Consider the following 22163-nt stretch of genomic DNA (forward strand, 5'->3'; position numbering starts at 1 on the left):
TCAAACTAGTCTTTGGACTCCAGGTCAAAACACAACAACACCAAAAACAACATGCATAGTTTCTGATGTTAGCGTCAGCTATAAATGTTGCTAAATTTAAGTATTTGAGAAGATCTAACATAAGTGACTTCCTATTCAAGTTGTTAACAACGTGCACCCCCAGGAATTAATCGTTCAAATTATTTTCTTTCCCTTATGCTCTGTAGCTACTGATGTTCTTTATCTGCTTGTACAAAAGTGCATGAGATGTGTGTGGCAGGCGAATTCAATGTTATTTGATAGAGTGTTTACCGGAAACCAATGAGTAAATTTTAAGAAAAATTCATATATCATTCCTTTCGTTGCTTGTATTATTAGCATATGGAACTATTTATGCTCCATCAGTATAGCAGGAAGCTATTCATATATACCCAAAAACTGCAGTTGAGCCAAATCGAGTCATGTGGAATATAATTAGTGATTTGTCTCAAGCCACACGACGATTCAGCATAGAACCTGCCCCAGATGTCTGATATTATCATCTGCTTCCCACTTGCTTCTTACTAAGTAAGGCAATCAATTCTTATACCTTGAACGTCAGAAACAACAAGTTGCTGAAAAAGTTTATGGCTACTTGTACAATCAACTGCGTTTCAGATAGTTCACAAAAATACCGGTTTGTAAAATGTCATTTAAGTACTGAAATATATCGTCAGTGAAATGATTAAGGATACGTTCAGTTGCGAATACCTTTCAGAAATTCAAATAGCGGCTGACTCCAGACGAAACATATTGACTTCTGACGTAATACCTTTCTCTAATAATGATCTAACAATGGCGTACTTTGGTCTGTATGGAAAGATACCTCGCAAAAGTGAGACATTGTATGCATGACGAAGTACAAGAGAACTAAGAGGAGGACTTGTTTTCAATATTTTGCTTGAAATGTTATCAAGCTCATGAGAATAATTGCTGACATATACAATTCCCGAGATTCCTGCACGAAGATCGAACAACATCAAACTGATTTTCGCTTGTGGTACTGATGCTCTGAAATACAGCTCTGTCTCTTCCTTTGAGCTGACTGTACAGGATTTCTCTGCTACTTTTTGTAGAGTGATTAATAAATAGCTTTGTTATGCGTGTGATTTCACGGACTGTTTGGCAGATATATATATTTCAGAGTTGTTAATTTCCAAGATAACGTACAACTGTGATTTTTTGACGATACTGCTCAATAAATAACGACATTTTCTGCAATACGACAGTAGTTCAACGTCGGTGCTTATATTGACTATTTTGTATAGTTGTCTTTGTCTATCGCATGACATCTTTAATTTCCATTGATACCTATGGATTCTTTGAAACGTAAGTGGTGCCTTACGCCTCACTTTTCGAGGGCAGTTAGCCAGCTGATGTAGGTGCAGAGATATCACTACGGTATCTACATCATTCTCATAGACAACAGACTCACTGCAAGGTTATTACCAGTCGTACGACAACGCAAACGAAGCGATAGCCACGAGCGAGGCTGCTGCGGTCACTGTTTTCATAAGAACGAGTACTACAGATGTCTTAAGTTATAAGTGACAATTAGTTCCCATGGACATCAGAAACCATATATTTTATCAGATTTTGCTTGTAAATGAAGGTTCAGACATATCAAAGAAAAGCGCATAAATAATGTACACGCAACATTCAGTATGCTGAGAGAATCCGTCGTTATAATCATCGTCGTCGTAATTTTGAACAAATGCATTAAAGAAACAATTCTATACTGGAATTAAAACTTTAATGTAAAAACATTATTCTGCACAAGGGTCGCTGCATTACACATTACGTTAGTGTGTGACTTTTGGTTATCTGTTTGTGCAGAGATAATAGTGGAGCCATCGGAATGTATATGTTTAGCTGGTTCCATCGGAATGTAATGAGTAGCAGGTTTATCATCAACTCCATATCCGGTGCTGGATACGTAAGAACTTCCTCCAGAATTTTCCGCTCATTACTGTCTCCACATGTACGCATCCCTGTCTCTCGTGCGTGTTCTCTAACGCCTTCCATCCACGTTCCGTTCTGTCGTAGTCCCTGTCTTTTACTAGCTTCCGGAATACAACAACCTCTCTGATGCAACTACCATCCAATCGACTGGCTACATGTCCCGTTAACCACTTCGTTTTCATTGCACTCGTTATTATGTCTTCTACTCCGGTCTATTCCATGACGCACTTTTTTGTGTGTTTTTATGCGTCTCGTTGGTCCTATTTATAACGAAGAAGGATAATTACAACAGCACTGTGCACTTCTAGGGAACTGCCTTCCACCGTTGACATTTGACAAGTTGCTTTTGTATTGCATTTCTTTTATCATTAAACATTGCTATCGAAAGACCACTGTCTCCACGCGCCTTTCTTCTCCTCATGCTACCAATGACTTTATGCACGTCATTTTGTATTACTTCTCGAATATCATAATTTCCATTACTAACTCTCTATTTCTGGTTCATATGTAGAGCTATATAAAGACTTTCGAGCGTTTGTAAAATTTTCCTTACGCTGTTAGTTATTGCGCCTTGTGTTATCCTATGTTGGGTAGGGTAGACATCACACTTCATGTATAGGGATCAAATTGGATAGTAAAATCTGCATCGGATTCCTTAGGAAAGTTAAGTCAGGTTTCGTTGAAAGCAGTAACATGCGGGGAAAATCTGGGATTTACTTCTCTTAGAAGGTAGGGCGAAGAAAATAATCTTACACACATAGTAATTGTACATTTTGACACAGATTTTTGACTAGAATGCACTTTTTTGGAATTCCGAAGCTATCATGGATAGAATGCTTGGAGCGAAAAATTATTTACAGTTTGTACAGTCACCTGACTGCAGTTATAGGAGTTGAAGGACATGAACGAGAACAGTAGCTGAGGAGGAAGTGAGACGAGGTTGTAGCATAACGCTGATGTTATTCAATCTGTACAATGAGCGTGATTTGGAGGAAACTAAGGAGAAATTTGAAGGGGGAATTACAATTCAGAAAGGAGAAACAAAACACTAGAAAAAATAAAAACAGTCGCCATTGACACTGTAGTTCTGTTAGAGACAGCAAAGGACTCTGAAGATCATCTGACGAAAGTAGATTGTGTTTTAATGAGTGGTTACATGATGAGTATCAACAAAAGTAAAGCAAGGGTAACAGAATGTAGTCGAATAAAGACATGTGATACTTGGGGAGTTCAGCTGCAAAATGAGTTCCTGAAAGAACTAAATTAGTGCTGTAATTTGGGCCGTACATTAAGAAGGCAGTGCGGTGTCATGAAAAAATTTCCTAGAAACAGAAATATGTTAACTTCTAAAGTCAAATGTACCCTGGAAATGAAATGTGGAGGATAAGCAGTTCAAGCAAGAGGAAAACAAAAGTGCTACAGAAGCATACTGAACGATGGGCAGATCGGATAAGCATTAAAGAGTAACTGAATCGTGTCGAATAGGAAACAAATTTATGACATAATTTGAACAAAAGACTCGATCGTCTGATAGGAAGCGTCTTGAGTGACGAAGCAGTACCTGCTTTGGTGAGAACGGATAGGGGTGTAGGGCGTGTAGCTGATAAAAACTGTTGAGGGACACCAAGGTTCGGCCCACAGCAAGCAGGTGGATGTAGACTGCTTTAATTGTGCAGAGATGGAGAGTTGCATAGAGTAGATTATCGTGGAAAGCAGAATCAAGCCCAGTCTTCCGACTCGACTGAAGATGACGACGACGACGACGACGACAGCCATTACTGTGTGGCATTAACAGTATCGGGACTACCGCGTTTCTCTGTGGCGCAACAGTTGTTATTCCTGTGCCTGCAGATGACTGTCCACCGAGGACACCGTTTTGTTTTTTGTAAATCGACCATTTTTATAAACCATTGTCAGATATCCCACATTACTCAGACTTCATTGTGGCACTAAATTGTTCCGAAAACCTATATTCTAGACTATGGAAAGTCTGAATCGATACGGTTCCTAAACGTAGAATAATGTGTATGAAAAATTCTCTTTTCCAAGCTTTCCTCTTAATCTCGGTTGTGCAACGTTAAGTATTCTGATCCATACAGTACCTCTAGTTTGATCGGTGTGCCATTATGTTCAATTTTTTCTGGTATAATAGACGTTTTTGGACGATAACGTGACTCTCCTTATTTTCAGTTGTTGTTAATCAGAAAAACTCCGACGGCAGCTGACAAGTTGAATAGAGTCTTCTGGATATCAGACCGCGTGATTTCGTAACATATTCAACAACCATACAACCGACCTTCCGTTCAGTCTCTGGAAAGACTACACTGAAGAAACCGGCTCAAGACTTCTATTTTATAATTGTTTTTATTGTTTTAAAATGACGTGGCCTAATCCCTAAAATGGTTTCATGTAGTAACAACACACGTTCATTGTTAAGACAGCAGTAAAATGCCAAGTTTAGTGTGAAAGCCAAAGCGGTTCGTGTACTGTACTTACAGATGTTTAAATTGAATGTAGGATTGTGAAATGAAACTGTACCTCATATTTACCTTTTTGATGAGTGTGTACGGGAGTGTATCTCGTCAGTACGAACCTATGGAGCTATTATTCGACCACAATATTACTGCACCTGTACGCATCGGTTGGCTTATCGTTGAGTTTTTATCGTGATATGTCACGAGGACACGCTGAACCATTTGATAGTATATTCACACCTTTCCTGAAGGCATTGACAGTGCGTTGAGTTTTTCTTGGCCGCCGCTGTACTTGTTTACATGCAACACCACCGCATGTTTCCGAGAACGGCCATGGGAGGCCAAGTGCCGTCATATCGTAGTCGAGTTATACACAACAGCTTACAACAACGACGACGACCACAACAACAAGTCAGTTAGAGACGGCAACATTTTTGGCGTCTTTCGCCGTTCAACCATTATGAAGCATACACTGTGTGAATAACAGGGCGAAATATCACCAATCGCCCACAGAATGTCAAAATGGCTCTGAGCACTATGCGACTTAACTTCTGAGGTCATCAGTCGCCTAGAACTTACAACTAATTAAACCCAACTAACCTAAGAACATCACACACATCCATGCCCGAGGCAGGATTCGAACCTGCGACCGCAGCGGTCGCTCGGCTCCAGACTGTAGCGCCTAGAACCGCACGCTCACTCCGGCCGGCACAGAATGTCGCAATTTAGATAAAGCTTAAGGTACTGAAATATTATTATATTGTGAACGGTCGCGTGACGATGAGCTGAGCCCCAAAAAAACACATAACGTAAAATAGTGTATGATTCCTGTGTGGCACCACTGGTGTACAACAGTTTGCTTCTGTCTCTACTTACAGAGTCAAAAAAATGGTTCAAAGGGCTCTGAGCACTATGGGACTTAACATCTATGGTCATCAGTCCCCTAGAACTTAGAACTACTTAAACCTAACTAACCTAAGGACAGCACACAACACCCAGCCATCACGAGGCAGAGAAAATCCCTGACCCCGCCGGGAATCGAACCCGGGAACCCGGGCGTGGGAACTTACAGAGTCTTTATTGCCCAACGTTACAGCAGATTTACAGACTAAAAATACTCTACGCCGCAGTTCGGCTATAGACAATAATTGAAAAAAGCTGTTTCTGATATTAAACTAAGTCATGGTCTTTATTACTCATACTTTTCGAAAAGGATATGCGTGTTGGAGACATAGGCCAATAGTAAACAACATCATCTCCTTTCGAGTGTATCCACAACCCCAACGGTACATTAATTTCGGCAAATAATCTTGCTATCTGAAAATATCGCAACAGGCGCAGTTCTAGTGTCGCAGGCTGCAGTGTGCAGGCAGTCGCAGTGTGTACGGCGTCCTGCGGACAGACCGGCAGGAGGCCGTGAGAACAGCTGAGCGCGCGGCGAAAGTGGGAGGTGCGCATGCGCACGAGCAGCGAGCAGCGTGGCGCGGACCGGCAACGGCGCACCCAAACAAAGCGGCGGCGGCGGCAGCGGCGGCGCCATGAATGGCAGCTGGCGCGCCAGGAATGTGGGCGGAGCGCGCAGCCGCCATGTCGGTCCCTTCCCCCCCACCACTCCCAGCTGCGCTCTGTTTACAAACACTCCCGGCAGCCAGCGGAGGCGGTCCGAGACGCGCGGCCTCTGTAGACACGTCGCGCACGATCGAATACTCTCGGCGCTTATTTCAGTGACAAGGCGGTGAGAAAACTATTTCTTATGGTCGCGAAAACTCAAATTACATACACTCGACGCCACAGCCGTCAAGACAGCAACACGAGACAAATCTTTTAAATAGTAACAACTAAATAAGGAAGAATTTTGCTTTTTTTGGATGTGGTTCATATATAAAATGACAATGATGTCTTTCAAAAATTAATATCGAATGTCAGTATATATCTCTAGCATATGTTAAATTATTTTACGCAAATAGCTTCACTGACATCGTTCCCTGCGTTCCTACTACAGTGCAATTACAACTGGACGCAACACTGCTTAGCTTCTTTAAATAATAATTGCTGAGACAATCTGTTATCATGGCCTTACTGACCAATCTGTCACAATACGTACCATAATATTACGACCTGTCACTTGTCTGATGTCACTAAATCAATGAGAAACAGGGACAACATGTTAACGTGGAGAAAACAGAATACCCGTTAAAAAGTGAGATAAACTTAACTAATACATCCTTCGCGGACAGATTTGGCCGCATCGAGTTCTCACGAAGTCTCTTCAGAGCGGACAGACGAACGATATAAAATAGGTTCGCTCTAGCGGCTGCTAACAAAACATTTTTCAGTTATTCTAAGGTCCAACGAAACATAAATATCAACATCGACTTGGAAATTCTCTTACATCAGCCTACTATAATGCTTATATAACTGTATGGAGGTAAAGCTTTAAATTTAAGAAGAGACGCTGTTAAAATTATTAACATTCGAAGAGAAAATGTTAAGAATTTTTTAGTACCGCTATCGTTAAAAAAAGAAAAATGGGGAACGGCAGGAATCGTACAAACTCTGTACCGTAGTCACAAGACCAAAGAATGGAAAGTTGAGCTGAGCTGGTCACACAGTAAGAATGTCGCAGGGCAAACCATCTAATACAGCATTTTCTAGAAAAGAAAGTGGGCCGCGAAGAAGATGAAATGGATAGCGGTACAACATACGGAATGACGTAGCAAGACCTATTATCAAAACGGAATGGCCGCGCGGGATTAGCCGAGCGGTCTCAGGCGCTGCAGTCATGGACTGTGCGGCTGGTCCCGGCAGAGGTTCGAGTCCTCCCTCGGGCATGGGTGTGTGTGTTCGTCCTTAGGATAGTTTAGGTTAAGTAGTGTGTAAGTTTAGGGACTGATGACCTTAGCAGTTAAGTCCCATAAGATTTCACACACATACACAAAACGGAATGGACATCCAAAACGTTAAGACATGTGGAGCAGGGGTATTGTCGGTAACGCCCTTTGTTAAATAAAGTAAAAGAAGAAGAACTTGTAGAGCGCATTAATGTTGTCGTGGTGCTGGGATGGGCGATCGATCACCCGTCGACAAGCAGGTACATGGCAAATAATGTAGTCAAAGAACCCTCTTCCATTAATAAATGGAAGTGTGATTTGCGTAAGAGATCCGTTTAGGACGGTTCCTTCAACCCAGCTCGATTACGGCTGTCGATCACATCTTACCGCACCTTTAGGAAATGTGGTGCTAAAACTATTGCTTTTGACAAACTAGCTACATTCGCCACAGACGTTGCTGAAACCAATTCCATCAGTAAACTGTATTAAATGGTACGGCTGCTGGACAGTAGATATTCTGACATCAATGGTCTTTCCAGCTAGCACAAAATGTACCAACCAACGCTAGATTTCTCGATGCCCTGTCGCTGGGCTCTACATATCAAAAATTAGGAAGCAGGGAGGAAATGAGATATTAATGGGAAAGATGAGAGTAGGATCATCACCACCATCTACCATTTCTCAACACCATTCCTTCAACTTTATAAGTTTTCATCTCTGGTCTTTCTGCTTTATTACGTCATAGTGCCACTTGTTATTAAGATCCAGTCAAGACCCTTTCATATCACGAGAAATGTAGCAAATAATTTCGTTAGTCCATCTTGCTACCGTATATCATACTGCAGTCTCAGTCTAGTATCAGTCCATACGATATCTTCATGTATCTTAAATATTTTTCTTTCTGTTGGTTCACATTATTCCTAAAATTCTTCTTTCTCTCAACTATTCCATAGTTTGTGTATTTTAAGATCCACGATCCCCTCCCATAGTTAGAAATAGCATTGGTTGTAGACGTTCTGTTTCAGGTACACTGGCAATGTAGTTCTAATGCGTCATTCACATTTGACTTCCCGTAAGCTCGGCGCTTTCCTTTACGTACACTAATTCGACATGTGGTTAAATGACGTTATTGTTAACTTGAACGCCCTACTTTCAGCATGTGGACTATATAGTATCCCACTGATTTACACAGAACGCACATGTCTGTGTCTACGCCATACTGACGTTCTAAAACAAGCGTCGAAGTCGCGTGACGGGTGGCAATAATAAGAACCTACCATTACTGTAAACTCTAAGAGAAACTGAGTTGTCAGCGATAATTTTTCTCATGTATAACTGATATTAAGAACTATCTCTCAGTATTGAGCTACCTATTGTATTAGTATTACATATGGAGCAGCACAATAATTTAATTTCTGCGAAATTCTCGAAATTAATGTGTTGCTCATCGTCCTAACATTAGGTCAGACACAGGCGTAACATAGATCGAAACACTCTACACTTCTTTCTGTGTGTTTCTTACGAGCTCCAGAATTATCTTTTCTTCTGCTGGTTCTAGTTTTTTTTTCTGCTGTGCATCATCTGATTCATCCTTCACACAGGACTACGAGAAAACGTATCAGTTTGGTTAGAAGCTGGAGGTGTTAAATGATTCCTATTTCCCCTCTAAAAAGTTAAAACACTACAGAAATTACATCCGACTTCACCCACAATGTCTAGTTTTTACACAAAATAGGCGTTACAGCCAAAGATTTTGCTACATCCAGTAGACACACTGGGATAATATTAAGACAAGAAGCAAAATACTATAAACTGAAAATCGTTGATTATTAAGAAAACTGTTGAAGAGTGTCAGGTAATGTTAACATTTTTGAGTCTCAAGATCTTCGGAAATATTTTCAGTCACATCAATAAAAGTACAGACGCTGTGCATCTAATATTTTACTGTCAGTTGCAGATAATACTTCTTGTGTGTTTCTCTCAAATGGCGGTTTTCTCTTTTTCCCTTTAAGTGGTAAATGCGACGGAAAATTAAAACTTATTTGATGATAACTGGACACGTAGGCTTCGTAAAAAATTTAAATGAAATCATTCCGCTTTAGGTTGTTAAAACACTATTTATTAAGTCTGCAGTTTCGACACATGGTCATTTTCAAGCATTGTGATAGAAATCACTTGTCAAATATAATACAATAAGTATGAAATTGACAAACATTGATGATAAAAATTGGAAAACTAGTGATGATATAATCCACTCAATAGTATGAAGCTGTGACATGCTGTGTAAGACCAGCTGCATGCGGTGGTGTGAATTTATCTGTTGTTGCGTATACCATACGCGTTGGAAAGCTGCTGAAATAATTATAGAAGCAGCTAAGTTTAAAATCTCGTGGGGTGCACACATTTCACAAATCACCTGATATCGACTCCATATATTAGCATATTCCATAGCTCATACGTTTTATATGTTTATATCTTAGCCGCTTTTGTGATCCGTTTACCAGCTGCACGAGATTTGAGCTTTAAGTGTTTTATCACCATTTCAACTACCATTTAATGTGTGTGCTGTATGGACAACAGATAAATTCACACCACAAGATGCAACTAGTCTTAGACAGCATGTCAAAGCTTTGTATTATTATGTATGTATATCACACGTAAGTTGCTTTGAAATTTCCATTTCCAACGTTTGTCGATGATGATGATGATGGTGTTTGGTTTGTGGGGCACTCAACTACGCGGCCATCAGCGCCCGTACGAAGTCCCAATTTTTTTCACACTCCAATGTTTTACGCAGTCCAGTCTAGATACTATCGCGAATGATGATGATGATGATGAAATGATGAGGACATACAAACACCCAGTGCCTGGGCAGAGAAAATCCCCAACCCGGCCGGGAATCGAACCCGGGACCCCGTGATCCAGGGACAGCAACGCTAGCCACTAGACCACGAGCTGCGGACCCAACGTTTGTTGATTTCATATTTACGTATATTATATCTGACGACTGACTGCTTTCAGAATGGTTAAAAATGACCGCGTATCACAACTGCAATCACAATAAATAACGTTTTAACAGCATAAAGCGAAATGATTTCCTTTAAAAACTTATGTCGCAATATTTCGGTTCCGCTTTCTTTTGAGAAGAGACTACTTGTTGTGAAATCAGTCAGCTGAAAAATGTTTACTACAAAGCTTAGTGAGGTCCCTCGTCACAACAATTAGCAAATTTTTGGTATTTTCCAAACGTTACCCGTGAAACAAAATGTTTCTTCCCTGACATATTTCTTCGTGCACACGAATTTGCCATTTTAATGAAAAATCTTGACTGTACATATCAGTTTAAATAATAAGCCGTCTACCAGCGGCGTCCATCCGTTGCCTGACAGATACGTTGATTTCAACAGATTTTAAAACAATGTCATGCGCTGTCTACCTCATCTGCGATCTGAGACCAGACATCACTGACGGCTACTCTCGTCATGCTCCACTGAGTTTTGCCACTTTATAAAATTCTTCTGCAGCCAAAGCAAACACAACAATGTCATCACAGTTCAGTCAAGGATGGAAAGCTCGTGGAGTAAATTCGTGTAGTCGTGTTTTTTTAATTTTTATTTTTTATTTTTCCCACTGGTAGGAGGGAGTGCGATGAACAACATACTACAAGTCCTGAGGGGTGGAGTGTGACCGTGTGGAAAATGGGGAGGGGGGGGGAGGCGTTTAAGGGCAACTTTTTTGTTTTTCTTGATTGACTACCAAATCACGTCTTCTAGCGTGTCGCAGTAGACAATTCAGCTACATTAAGTTTCTCACATAAAAGGTACTATTCCTTTTTTTCTCTTGGACTAATACTTAATGGGCTGCAGCGGATGGCTAAATCGGAGATTATTAAAAACAAATTTTAATGGCAAAAAAACAATGTTTATCGTTAAATGAAGTGGTTAGGAACAAATATTAAATGCTTGTACCACATCTAAGTGCAGTAGAACCGTATTAAGGCGTAAATTGTGTCCTGGGGTATGAAGGGCTCATGGGCAGGGGTGGGGGTGTTGGGTGTTGAGGCGTGAGGAAAGGCAGATGGCCGGACTGTGGTCGCTCACTTCCCTCCTCTGCACGTCACCGAACTGAAGTCTGAGCAGGCGGTACTCCAGTCTCTCACGCCCACTACGTCACAAGTGTTTCATAAAGTTATACCGACCTTTCCGCAGCTCGCCTTACGTATCGCTGGCGACATAGCAAGCAGACATGTCCGTAGGTTGCTTATATTCCACAAAGTATGTTAACACTGCATGGAATGCAGATATGCGTTACGAGGGTTGAAACTTTAATAGTGGCAACTATTTATTTAGATACGTGTTTCAAAGTTTAACTGATCTTCAAAGTAGTCACCAGCATTGTGTATAACCCGTTGCCAGCGATGTGGAAGTCGTAGGATACTCTTAGCAGTGCCAGTTGTGCTGACAGCTTGAGCGGCGCGGTCTGTTTACCGAGCAATTTGTAGCAGTTCTGAAGCGAATGCCGTGAAGTGTTTGCTTCAGATTAGAAATAGAGTTGACCTCACGAGGGCTTAAGTCAGGGGAGTGCAGTAGGTGGTATAGCACTTAGCATCCCTATCAGTCAAACGAATCAGTAACAGCTTGCACTGTACGTGCTTGAGCATTGTCCTGCAAAATGATGGTCAGGTCCTGCAGAAAGTGTCATCACTTCTGTCTCTAAGCTGGTCGTAGGTTGTGTTCCAAAAATGCAAATCCAGTTCTCTAATGTATGTAGACCAAATAAGTTCATGGAGCTCGTTTTTATACAGGGTGTTACAGTAGTGATGGTCAATATTCAAGGATATGACAGGAATAATCATTCGAAACGAAAAAGTCAAGTAAACATGGGGTCTAAAACGCATATCTTAAGAGTTATGAGCAATTCTTGATCTTGGATAGTGTGAAACAAATCTCTTCTACTGCAAGCTCTTTGCTTTCCTTATTTCGGGAAGTGGTAGTATGGACTAAAACAAGAAGAAAAAGTACAGTAAACATGTCTCCTAAGAAGCATAACTTAAGAGCTATGAGCATTTGTTCATATTAGCTATTTTGAAACATAACTCTCCTAACGAACAAGTGCTCATAACTTTTAAGGTATGCATTTTCGAGCACATGTTTACCGGACATTTTTTTCTTGTTTTGGTCCATACTACCACTTCCCGAAATAAGGAAAGCAAAAAGCTCGCAGTAGAAGACATTTGTTTCACAGTATCCAAGATCAAGAATTGCTCATAGATCATAAGGTATACGTTTTAGACCCCATGTTTACTTGACTTTTTTGTTTCGAAATGATCATTCCTGTTATATCCCTATATTGATCACCACTTCTGAAACAACCTGTATAGTGGAGCTATTTTCAGATTATCAAGGGAGAACTTTTTTGCGACTGTTAAGATATCTATTATGCAAAAAAGCTCCACAGTTGGTGCCGTCAACTGTCTAACACACTGCAGAGCCTGTCCCAGGTGTAACACGGTGTCAACATGTATTCGATAACGTAGATTTAATTGTGTCTGCTAACAGTGGCTGGAGTACTTTTCAGAGCATGAGATGTATTAAATGCATCACCAGAGTCTCAGCTCTACCAACATCTGAAGAGGTCCAGAGGCTTCAACTGGCTCCCTCTGGATCGGAAGTAGATCGCCTATGTGTCAAGCAATGCATTACAGCAGATTACTATTCAGACGTGAACATGATTAGTCTCATTCTGTCACACATATTCACACCCACCTTGCAAGATATGCTGCAGATGTGGCTAGGTGGCGCCAGTCAGTGCAGCCCTCTCTACAAGTGCCAGAAATTCCTGTGTGAAACAGGCTGATACTGTGAAGCAGCAACACGATTAACGGTGACAGAAGTGCAGTAATTTTCTCGTCATTCAGTAATTCACCACCAAGCGGCTACAACAGGGTTATGTGGCTTTTGAGTACGCTGCCAACGATAGACAGGAGCAAGTTGGCACATTTACCAATCAAAGCTTTTCCCATCAACTCTACATAGGTCACTGACACCATAGTTATGTTAACTGTTTATAAACGAAACACTTCTCAGTGTTAACATTTTACATAAATGCTCACTTAACAACTGCAGATAAGTATTCACTTAATAACTGAAAGTAACTCCACAACATAAACACGAGTACAGTGAGTTTATTTTGTTTATTCACGTAAGAGAACTGGATACGAAACGATGGGGAGGTATAGCCTGTGTGTAAACTGAAACGCAAGGAGCACTCGGGTGGGGTAAGCAACATTTCCGGGAGATCGGATCAACTGCCCTACAGGCCGACTACGAATCAATTTCTCCTCTAGCACTGTCGGACAGTGTGCAAGGATTTTCGCACAAACTATCCATATGCTGAAGATTAGATGGGTAGATCGCATACGTAATGAGGAGGTATTGAATAGAATTGGGGAGGAGTTTGTGGCACAACTTGACAATAAGAAGGGATCGGTTGGTAGGACATGTTCTAAGGCATCAAGGGATCACCAATTTAGTATTGGAGGGCAGCGTGGAGGGTAAAAATCGTAGAGGGAGACCAAGAGCTGAATACACTAAGCAGATTCAGAAGAATGTAGGCTGCAGTAGGTACTGGGAGATGAAGCAGCTTGCACAGGGTAGAGTAGCATGGAGAGCTGCATCAAACCAGTCTCAGGACTGAAGACCACAACAACAACATTTATAAAAGACATCGATACTACTGAGATAAAGTATCGTCACTTTGTTACATCGGTCAATATTTTCTTCATACACAGGAATTAAAAAAAATTATCGAAGTCGCAGAACTGATTGATAAACGTTTAAAAATTGACAAATACTTCATTATATCCCACATTAACCAATAAATGACTCACAATGTACTATAAAATTAGTTATTTACAAAACGCCAATTAATGAAACCAATAATCATCACCAATAAACATTAACCGAATTCTTGGTTTAATATGTTCCCCTGTCGGTCTGGTTATGTTATCTGGCATGTTTACTACGGAATCCACTCTTTCGGAAGGAACAGAAGAGGCTTGGCATATTAAGCATTTATGAGGAGTGTCTGACAAAAAAGTTGCGAAATGACGACTGAACATTTCAGACAACAGAGTCTATTTCCCATTACATACCAGGACAGTAATAGGTGATTTTTGTGCTGATTGCACGTTACTTTTAGAGTGCGTCTGTCTTTGATTGTTCCAGGCAATCAGGGGGTAAGAGAAGCGCACATTCTGCCTCACAGTTGCGACCAGGGAGTAATGATTTCCGCCATTCTCATTGAGTGCTGTCACCAAATGCACCTTGTACCTATCATTTTCAATGGTAGAACTGACACACGAAAGTAACACGCTTTCATGAATAGGCAGTATAGATACATTCATGTTCAAATCTGGTGCTCATTTGTAGTACTGAATACCAAATTAAATTAAACCCATTGTTCGGCATTCACTGTCAGATTGCAAAGATTGGTAGTAGTTGGAATGGATACGATATCTGCTGATGAGAACCATAGCGCCTACGAATCAAGAAAAGACAGATAATAAAAATATCGCTTTCGATATTTAATATTAATATCAATATATCGATGCACCTATAATGTTCATATCAATGTTCGATATCACCTCGAAGATACGTCGATAATGTGATACATGGATAGCTGTTGCTCATTCACAGTGAGTAGTCATAAAGTTTTAATTATCACCTCGAGAAATAAAGTCACGCAGTACGTTTTTTGTCTCCAGAATGAGATTTTCACTCTGCAGCGGAGTGTGCGCTGATATGAAACTTCATGGCAGATTAAAACTGTGGTCCCGAGTTCGAGTCTCGGTCCGGCACACAGTTTTAATCTGCCATGAAGTTTCATATCAGCGCACACTCCGCTGCAGAGTGAAAATCTCATTCTGGAAACATCCCCGAGGCTGTGGCTAAGTCATGTCTCCGCAATATCCTTTCTTTCAGGAGTGCTAGTTCTGCAAGATTCGCAGGACAGCTTCTGTAAAGTTTGGAAGGTAGGAGGCGAGGTACTGGCAGAAGTAAAGCTGTGAGGACGGGGCGTGAGTCGTGCTTGGGTAGCTCAGTTGGTAGAGCACTTGCCCGCGAAAAGCAAAGGTCCCGAGTTCGAGTCTCGGTGCGGCACACAGTTTTAATGTGCCATGTTTTTTATCTGTTTGCCTGTACATGTCTGCAGCCCTCCTACGCATCGAACTCCCCGCGCCACAGTACCGTCTACAGGACCCAAAACAGAATGGAGTAGCTCACTGTTAAAGTGGAGTATCGTGCGACTACTCGCCTTTCGCATCTGAAGGGGACCATGCTGCAACAACGCGTGCCAAGAGGGTGTGGAAGTGTACGGCGACAACGCAGCATCATACGACACAGTTATTAGGTGGCGCAGACTCAAACAAGCCTGAATGACGAGAACCAAGTGCAGAGCATCTCTGCCAGAAGAACTGGGAATCGCTAGGGAAGTGCGAGGTCCTGGTGCTCGGAAACGGGCGAATCACAATCGAGGCGACGGCGGAAAAGTGATAAATCTGTGACAGATCAGTTTTCAACGCCTTGCACGACATTTTGGACGTGGCATAGGTCGCTCCCCGCTGGGTTACGCGACTTCTGACAGCCATCAAAGACGCCCACCGACCCGAGGCAGCAGTGGAAGTGATGCAGCTGTTATATCAATCCAGGCTCGTCACCACTGCCTCACAATGACCGCGAGACAAAAGAACAAAACAAACGGTGGAAATGTGTGGAGTACCCACTGCCGGGATAGTGGCGTTACTGCGTATTTTTTTGGGAAACCACTCTAGGGTGCAAAGACGAAGTGTCGCGGGAAGCTGTGAAACTTTGTTTTTTTATTTTTTCCTTCCCACGACAGTGTCTCAGCTCAGAATGTACAGGACACAATCACACAAGGTTCCTCTTTCAAAAAAATGGTTCAAATGGCTCTGAGCACTATGGGACTTAACATCTATGGTCATCAGTCCCCTAGAACTTAGAACTACTTAAACCTAACTAACCTAAGGACATCACACAACACCCAGCCATCACGAGGCAGAGAAAATCCCTGACCCCGCGGGGAATCGAACCCGCGAACCCGGGCGTGGGAAGCGAGAACGCTACCGCACGACCACGAGATGCGGGCGTTCCTCTTTCCTCAATGAAAAAACCATTCCGAGCGAGGCATTTACAGAAAGACCACGTGATGATTTTCTAGCTGTATCGTTTCCTACAAAGCCAGAACACAGACTTCTACAAGCAAGGGTGTCATTCATCGAAGGGAAAAATATGTTGCTTTGAAGGGTGAATATGCAGAGAAGGACTGAGCCGGCCACCTAGTCTGATCGTCACAGGTAGATCCCCCGCCCCCTTACCCCGAGGTGGTAATCAAAACTTTGAGTGTCCCTGGAAACGCTTGATGAGTAGCGCAGCCACCCGGCGCCTCACTCAGTCGCAGTTCCGGTTGCGCCCCCAGCGGAATGGCTGGCGGCACACCCTGAGGAAAAGAAGAAAAAGCTGGAGCCGGCAGGCAGAGGGAGAGGCAGGTGTGTCCCGGGCTCGGCGTGTGTATGCCCGCGGCCGCCATGCTGGAAGGGGCGGGCTCTCGTCACGTGGCGCGCCCCCGCATCGCCCGCTGCTGCTACAGAACATCCTCGCAACGCAAACAGACGTGATGCTCACTGACACGTACCGGCGAATCCTCCACTCCCACCTTACTTGTAACGTGGCACCGCCTGATACTCCTGTAAATGCAGCTTACCTACAACACCAACGCTTAGCTGTGCTTTTTGTTGTACCAGCGCGTCTTTCACACAATACTTTTTAAACTTACGTTATCGGTCTTTATGATGCAAGAAGCATACAAATGTCAACAAATGAGAAGCCTGATCAACGAAATAAAATATGAATATTGACAAAAGTTGCGTGACATGCGTAGGATGCTCAAAAAATTTAATCCTAGACACAAGTGATATTACTACACCACTCGACACGACTTTTGTGACTCGTTTCTCTCCACTGTTAACTGGTTCAAAAAATGGTTCAAATGGCTCTGAGCACTATGCGACTTAACTTCTGAGGTCATCAGTCGCCTAGAACTTAGAACTAATTAAACCTAACGACCCCCCCCCCCCCCCCATGAACCACAGACCTTGCCTTTGGTGGGGAGGCTTGCGTGCCTCAGCGATACAGATAGCTGTACTGTAGGTGCAACCACAACGGAGGGGTATCTGTTGAGAGGCCAGACAAACGTATGGTTCCTGAAGAGGGGCAGCGGCCTTTTCAGTAGTTGCAGGGGCAACAGTCTGGATGATTGACTGATCTGGCCTTGAAACACTAACCAAAACGGCCTTGCTGTGCTGGTACTGCGAACGGCTGAAAGTAAGGGGAAACTACGGCCGTAATTTTTCCCGAGGGCATGCAGCTTTACTGTATGGATAAATGATGATGGCATCCTCTTGGATAAAATATTCCGGAGGTAAAATAGTCCCCCAGTCGGATCTCCGGGCGGGGACTAATCAGTAGGACGTCGTTATCAGGAGAAAAAAACTGGCGTTCTACGGATCCGAGCGTGGAATGTCAGATCCCTTAATGGGGCAAATAGATTAAAAAATTTAAAAAGGGAAATGGATAGGTTAAAGTTAGATATAGTGGGAATTAGTGAAGTTCGGTGGCAGGAGGAACAAGACTTTTGGTCAGGTGAATACAGGGCTATAAATACAAAATCAAATAGGGGTAATCCAGGAGTAGGTTCAATAATGAATAAAAAAAATAGGAGTGCGGGTAAGCTACTACAAACAGCATAGTGAACGCATTATCGTGGCCAAGATAGACACGAAGCCCACGCCTACTACAGTAGTACAAGTTTATATGCCAACTAGCTCTGCAGATGACGAAGAAATTGATGAAATGTATGATGAGATAAAAGAAATTATTCAGGTAGTGAAAAGAGACGAAAATTTAATAGTCATGGGTGACTGGAATTCGAGACTAGTAAAAGGAAGAGAAGGAAACGTAGTAGGTAAATATGGATTGGGGCTAAGAAATGAAAGAGGAAGCCGCCTGGTAAAATTTTGCACAGAGCAGAACTTAATCATTGCTAACACTTGGTTCAAGCATCATGAAAGAAGGTTGTATACATGGAAAAGGGCTGGAGTTACTGGAAGGTTTTAGAGATATTATATAATGGTAAGACAGGGATTTAGGAACCAGGTTTTAAATTGTAAGACATTTCCAGGGGCAGATATGGACTCTGACCAAAATCTATTGGTTATGAACTGTAGATTAAAACTGAAGAAATTGAAAAAAATGTGGGACCTGGATAAACTGAAAGAATCAGAGGTTGTAGAAAGTTTAAGGGAGAGCATTAGGGAACGATCGACAGGAATGGTGGAAAGAAATACAGTAGAAGAAGAATGGGTAGCTTTGAGGGATGAAGTAGTGAAGGCAGCAGAGGATCAAATAGGTAAAAATACGAGGGATAGTAGAAATCCTTGGGTAACAAAAATGGCTCCGAGCAATACGGGACTTAACTTCTGAGGTCATCAGTCCCCTTGAACTTAGAACTACTTAAACGTAACTAACCTAAGGACATCACACACATCCATGCCCGAGGCAGGATTCGAACCTGCGACCGTAGCGGTCGCGCGGTTCCAGACTGAAACGCCTAGAACCGCACGGCCACACCGGCCGGCCCTTGCGTAACAGAAGAAATACTGAATTTAATTGATGAAAGGAGAAAATATAAAAATGCAGTAAATGAAGCAGGCATAAAGGAATACAAACGTCTCAAAAATGAGGTCGACAGGAAGTGCAAAGTGGCTAAGCAGGCATGGCTAGAGGACAAATGTTAGGATGTAGAGGCTTATCTCACTAGGGGTAAGATAGATACTACCTACAGGAAAATTAAAGAGACCTTTGGAGAAAAGAGAACCACTTGTATGAATATTAAGAGCTCAGATGGAAACCCAGTTCTAAGCAAAGAAGGGAAAGCAGAAAGGTGGAAGGAGTATATAGAGGGACTATACAAGGGCGATGTACTTGAGGGCAATGTTATAGAAAGGGAAGAGGATGTAAATGAAGATGAAATGGGAGATACGATACTGCAGAAGAGTTTGACAGAGCACTGAAAGACCTAAGTCGGAACAAGGCCCCAGGAGTAGACAACATTCGATTAGAACTACTGACGGCCTTGGGAGAGCGAATGGCTATTTACAATTTGTAGAGAAACCAGATGGCAGTTATAAGAGTCGAGGGGCATGAAAGGGAAGCAGTGGTTGGGAAGGGAGTGAGACAGGGTTGTAGCCTCTCCCCGATGTTATTCAATCTGTATATTGAGCAAGCAGTAAAGGAAACAAAAGAAAAATTTGGAGTAGGTATTAAAATTCATGGAGAAGAAATAAAAACTTTAAGGTTCGCCGATGACATTGTAATTCTACAACAAAGGACTTGGAAGAGCAGTTGAATGGAATGGACAGTGTCTTGAAGGCAGGATATAAGATGAACATCAACAAAAGCAAAACGCGGATAATGGAATGTAGTCAAATTAAGTCGCGTGATGCTGAGGGAATTAGATTAGGAAATGAGACTCTTAAAGTAGTAAAGGAGTTTTGCTATTTGGGGAGCAAAATAACTGATGATGGTCGAAGTAGAGAGGATATAAAATGTAGACTGGCAATGGCAAGGGAAGTATTATGAAGAAGAGAAATTTGTTAACATCGAGTTTTGATTTAAGTGTCAGGAAGTCGTTTCTCAAAGTATTTGTATGGAGTGTAGCCATGTATGGAAGTGAAACGTGGACGATAAACAGTTTGGACAAGAAGAGAATAGAAGCTTTCGAAATGTGGTGCTACAGAAGAATGCTGAAGATTAGATGGGTAGATCACATAACTAATGAGGAGGTATTGAATAGGATCGGGGAGAAGAGGAGTTTGTGGTTCAAATGGCTATGAGCACTATGGGACTTAACTGCTGTGGTCATCAGTCCCTTAGAACTTAGAACTACTTAAACCTAACTAACCTAAGGACATCACACACATCCATGCCCGAGGCAGGATTCGAACCTGCGACCGTAGCGGTCACGCGGTTCCAGACTGTAGCGCCTAGAACCGCACGGCCACTCCAGCCGGCAGGAGTTTGCGGCACAACTTGACTAGAAGAAGGGATCGGTTGGTAGGACACGTTCAGAGGCATCAAGGGATCACCAATTTAGTATTGGAGGGCAGCGTGGAGGGTAAAAATCGTAGAGGGAGACCAAGAGATGAATACACTAAGCAGATTCAGAAGGATGTAGGCTGCAGTACGTACTGGGAGATGAAGAAGCTTGCACAGGATAGATTAGCATGGAGAGCTGCATCAAACCAGTCTCAGGACTGAAGACCACAACAAGAACAACCTAAGGACATCACACACATCCATGCCCGAGGCAGGATTCGAACCTGCGACCGTAGCGGTCGCTCGGCTCCAGACTGTAGCGCCTAGAACCGCACGGTCACTGCGGCCGGCTGTTTACTGGTTCTTTTAACCTAAAAATGAAGATAAATCTGTATGCAAGTCCTTATTTTGCTACTGCTTTCGGTACATTGATTACATTTTATGATTTTATAGTTTTCATACGATTATTTTATCCGACGTTTCATTCAGAACAACAAAATAGATCCCAGGCTAGAAACTTGTACACTAGAAAGCTCTATAGACTTCTCCTACGTCAGAGTGGCATGGCCTGACCGTCACCTAGCGAAAAATAAAATTTTACAATCAGATTTTCTGAACAAATTTTTTTTTGCTTGAAATAAGAAATAATTGCTGTCTTTAAATGTGATTGTAAAGTTACGATAGCTCTTAATCGGCAACTGCTAATGAATTCTAATCTGTCATGCGTAAAAAAACACTGATTATAGCAACATACACACACACACACACACACACACACACACACACACACACACGAAATCCTTTCCTGATATTATAAACTGGAACTAAAATCACATCGAACTGGTGTTCTTTCGATCCGTGATGATTATAATTTTTCTTTTTCCAACAAGCAAGGCATCGTGTAAGGTGTTGGTACCTTGGTTAGTTGTCGAGGCTGTGACAATTAATTTGCTTTTAATGTCAGTATCATAATCATCTTTACTTAATTTATTTTTCTGAAATTGCTTGGAGTGCAAGATATCATCTGCCTTCTATGATGAAAAAGACTACTCTGGCTCTTTGTCTGAAACTGCCATCAGTTATCAGTACACAATGGTAGTTGTCAGTCACGGGGATTTTATTGACGAAGTTTGAAATGTTTCACCAAGTCCACGAAATCATAGACCCGAATTGTTCGTTATCAAACAATCGTATTTCTCGGCGGGTCGAATGGAGATGTTAATGGTTCAAACGGCTTTGAGCACTATGGAACTTAACATCTGAGGTCATCAGTCCCCTAGAACTTAGAACTACTTAAACCTACCTAACCTAAGAACATCACACACGTCGAAGCCCAAGGCAGGATTCGAATCTGCGACCGTAGCACTCGCGCGGTTCCGCACAGAAGCGCCTGGAACCTCTCCGTCACAGCAGCCGGCGGAGATGTTAATGCGGAGGTCGCTTGCCCCTCCTGGCAGACCCCCAGAAGACAGTGTGTAGGGCCTACATTCTAGCCCTGCGTGCTATCAACACGACGAGGATCTGGCAAACTGTGCACGCGGCATAGAGGACCACAATGTGTAGATTAGGCAACCCTGGAAATGTCGCGGAAGTCCGGTTAAACGCCACTTTAAAAGTCTGCTGTCAACCTGAACTCGATTGCTAAGACTGTTGCAGTTGCTGGCATACGCCTATCGCCCACAATTCCTGAAGCGGTCGCTGTACCG

General features: G+C 42.4%; 1 protein-coding gene across 2 annotated transcripts in view; it reads right to left on the bottom strand.

The window, feature by feature from the left end:
- Positions 1-22163, bottom strand: part of LOC126088618 (xaa-Pro dipeptidase) — an 884445-nt gene that overhangs the window by 133908 nt on the left and 728374 nt on the right. The gene's annotated exons all lie outside the window — the stretch shown is intronic.

Source organism: Schistocerca cancellata, chromosome 6 (assembly GCF_023864275.1).
Source record: "Schistocerca cancellata isolate TAMUIC-IGC-003103 chromosome 6, iqSchCanc2.1, whole genome shotgun sequence".
NCBI lineage: Eukaryota > Metazoa > Arthropoda > Insecta > Orthoptera > Acrididae > Schistocerca > Schistocerca cancellata.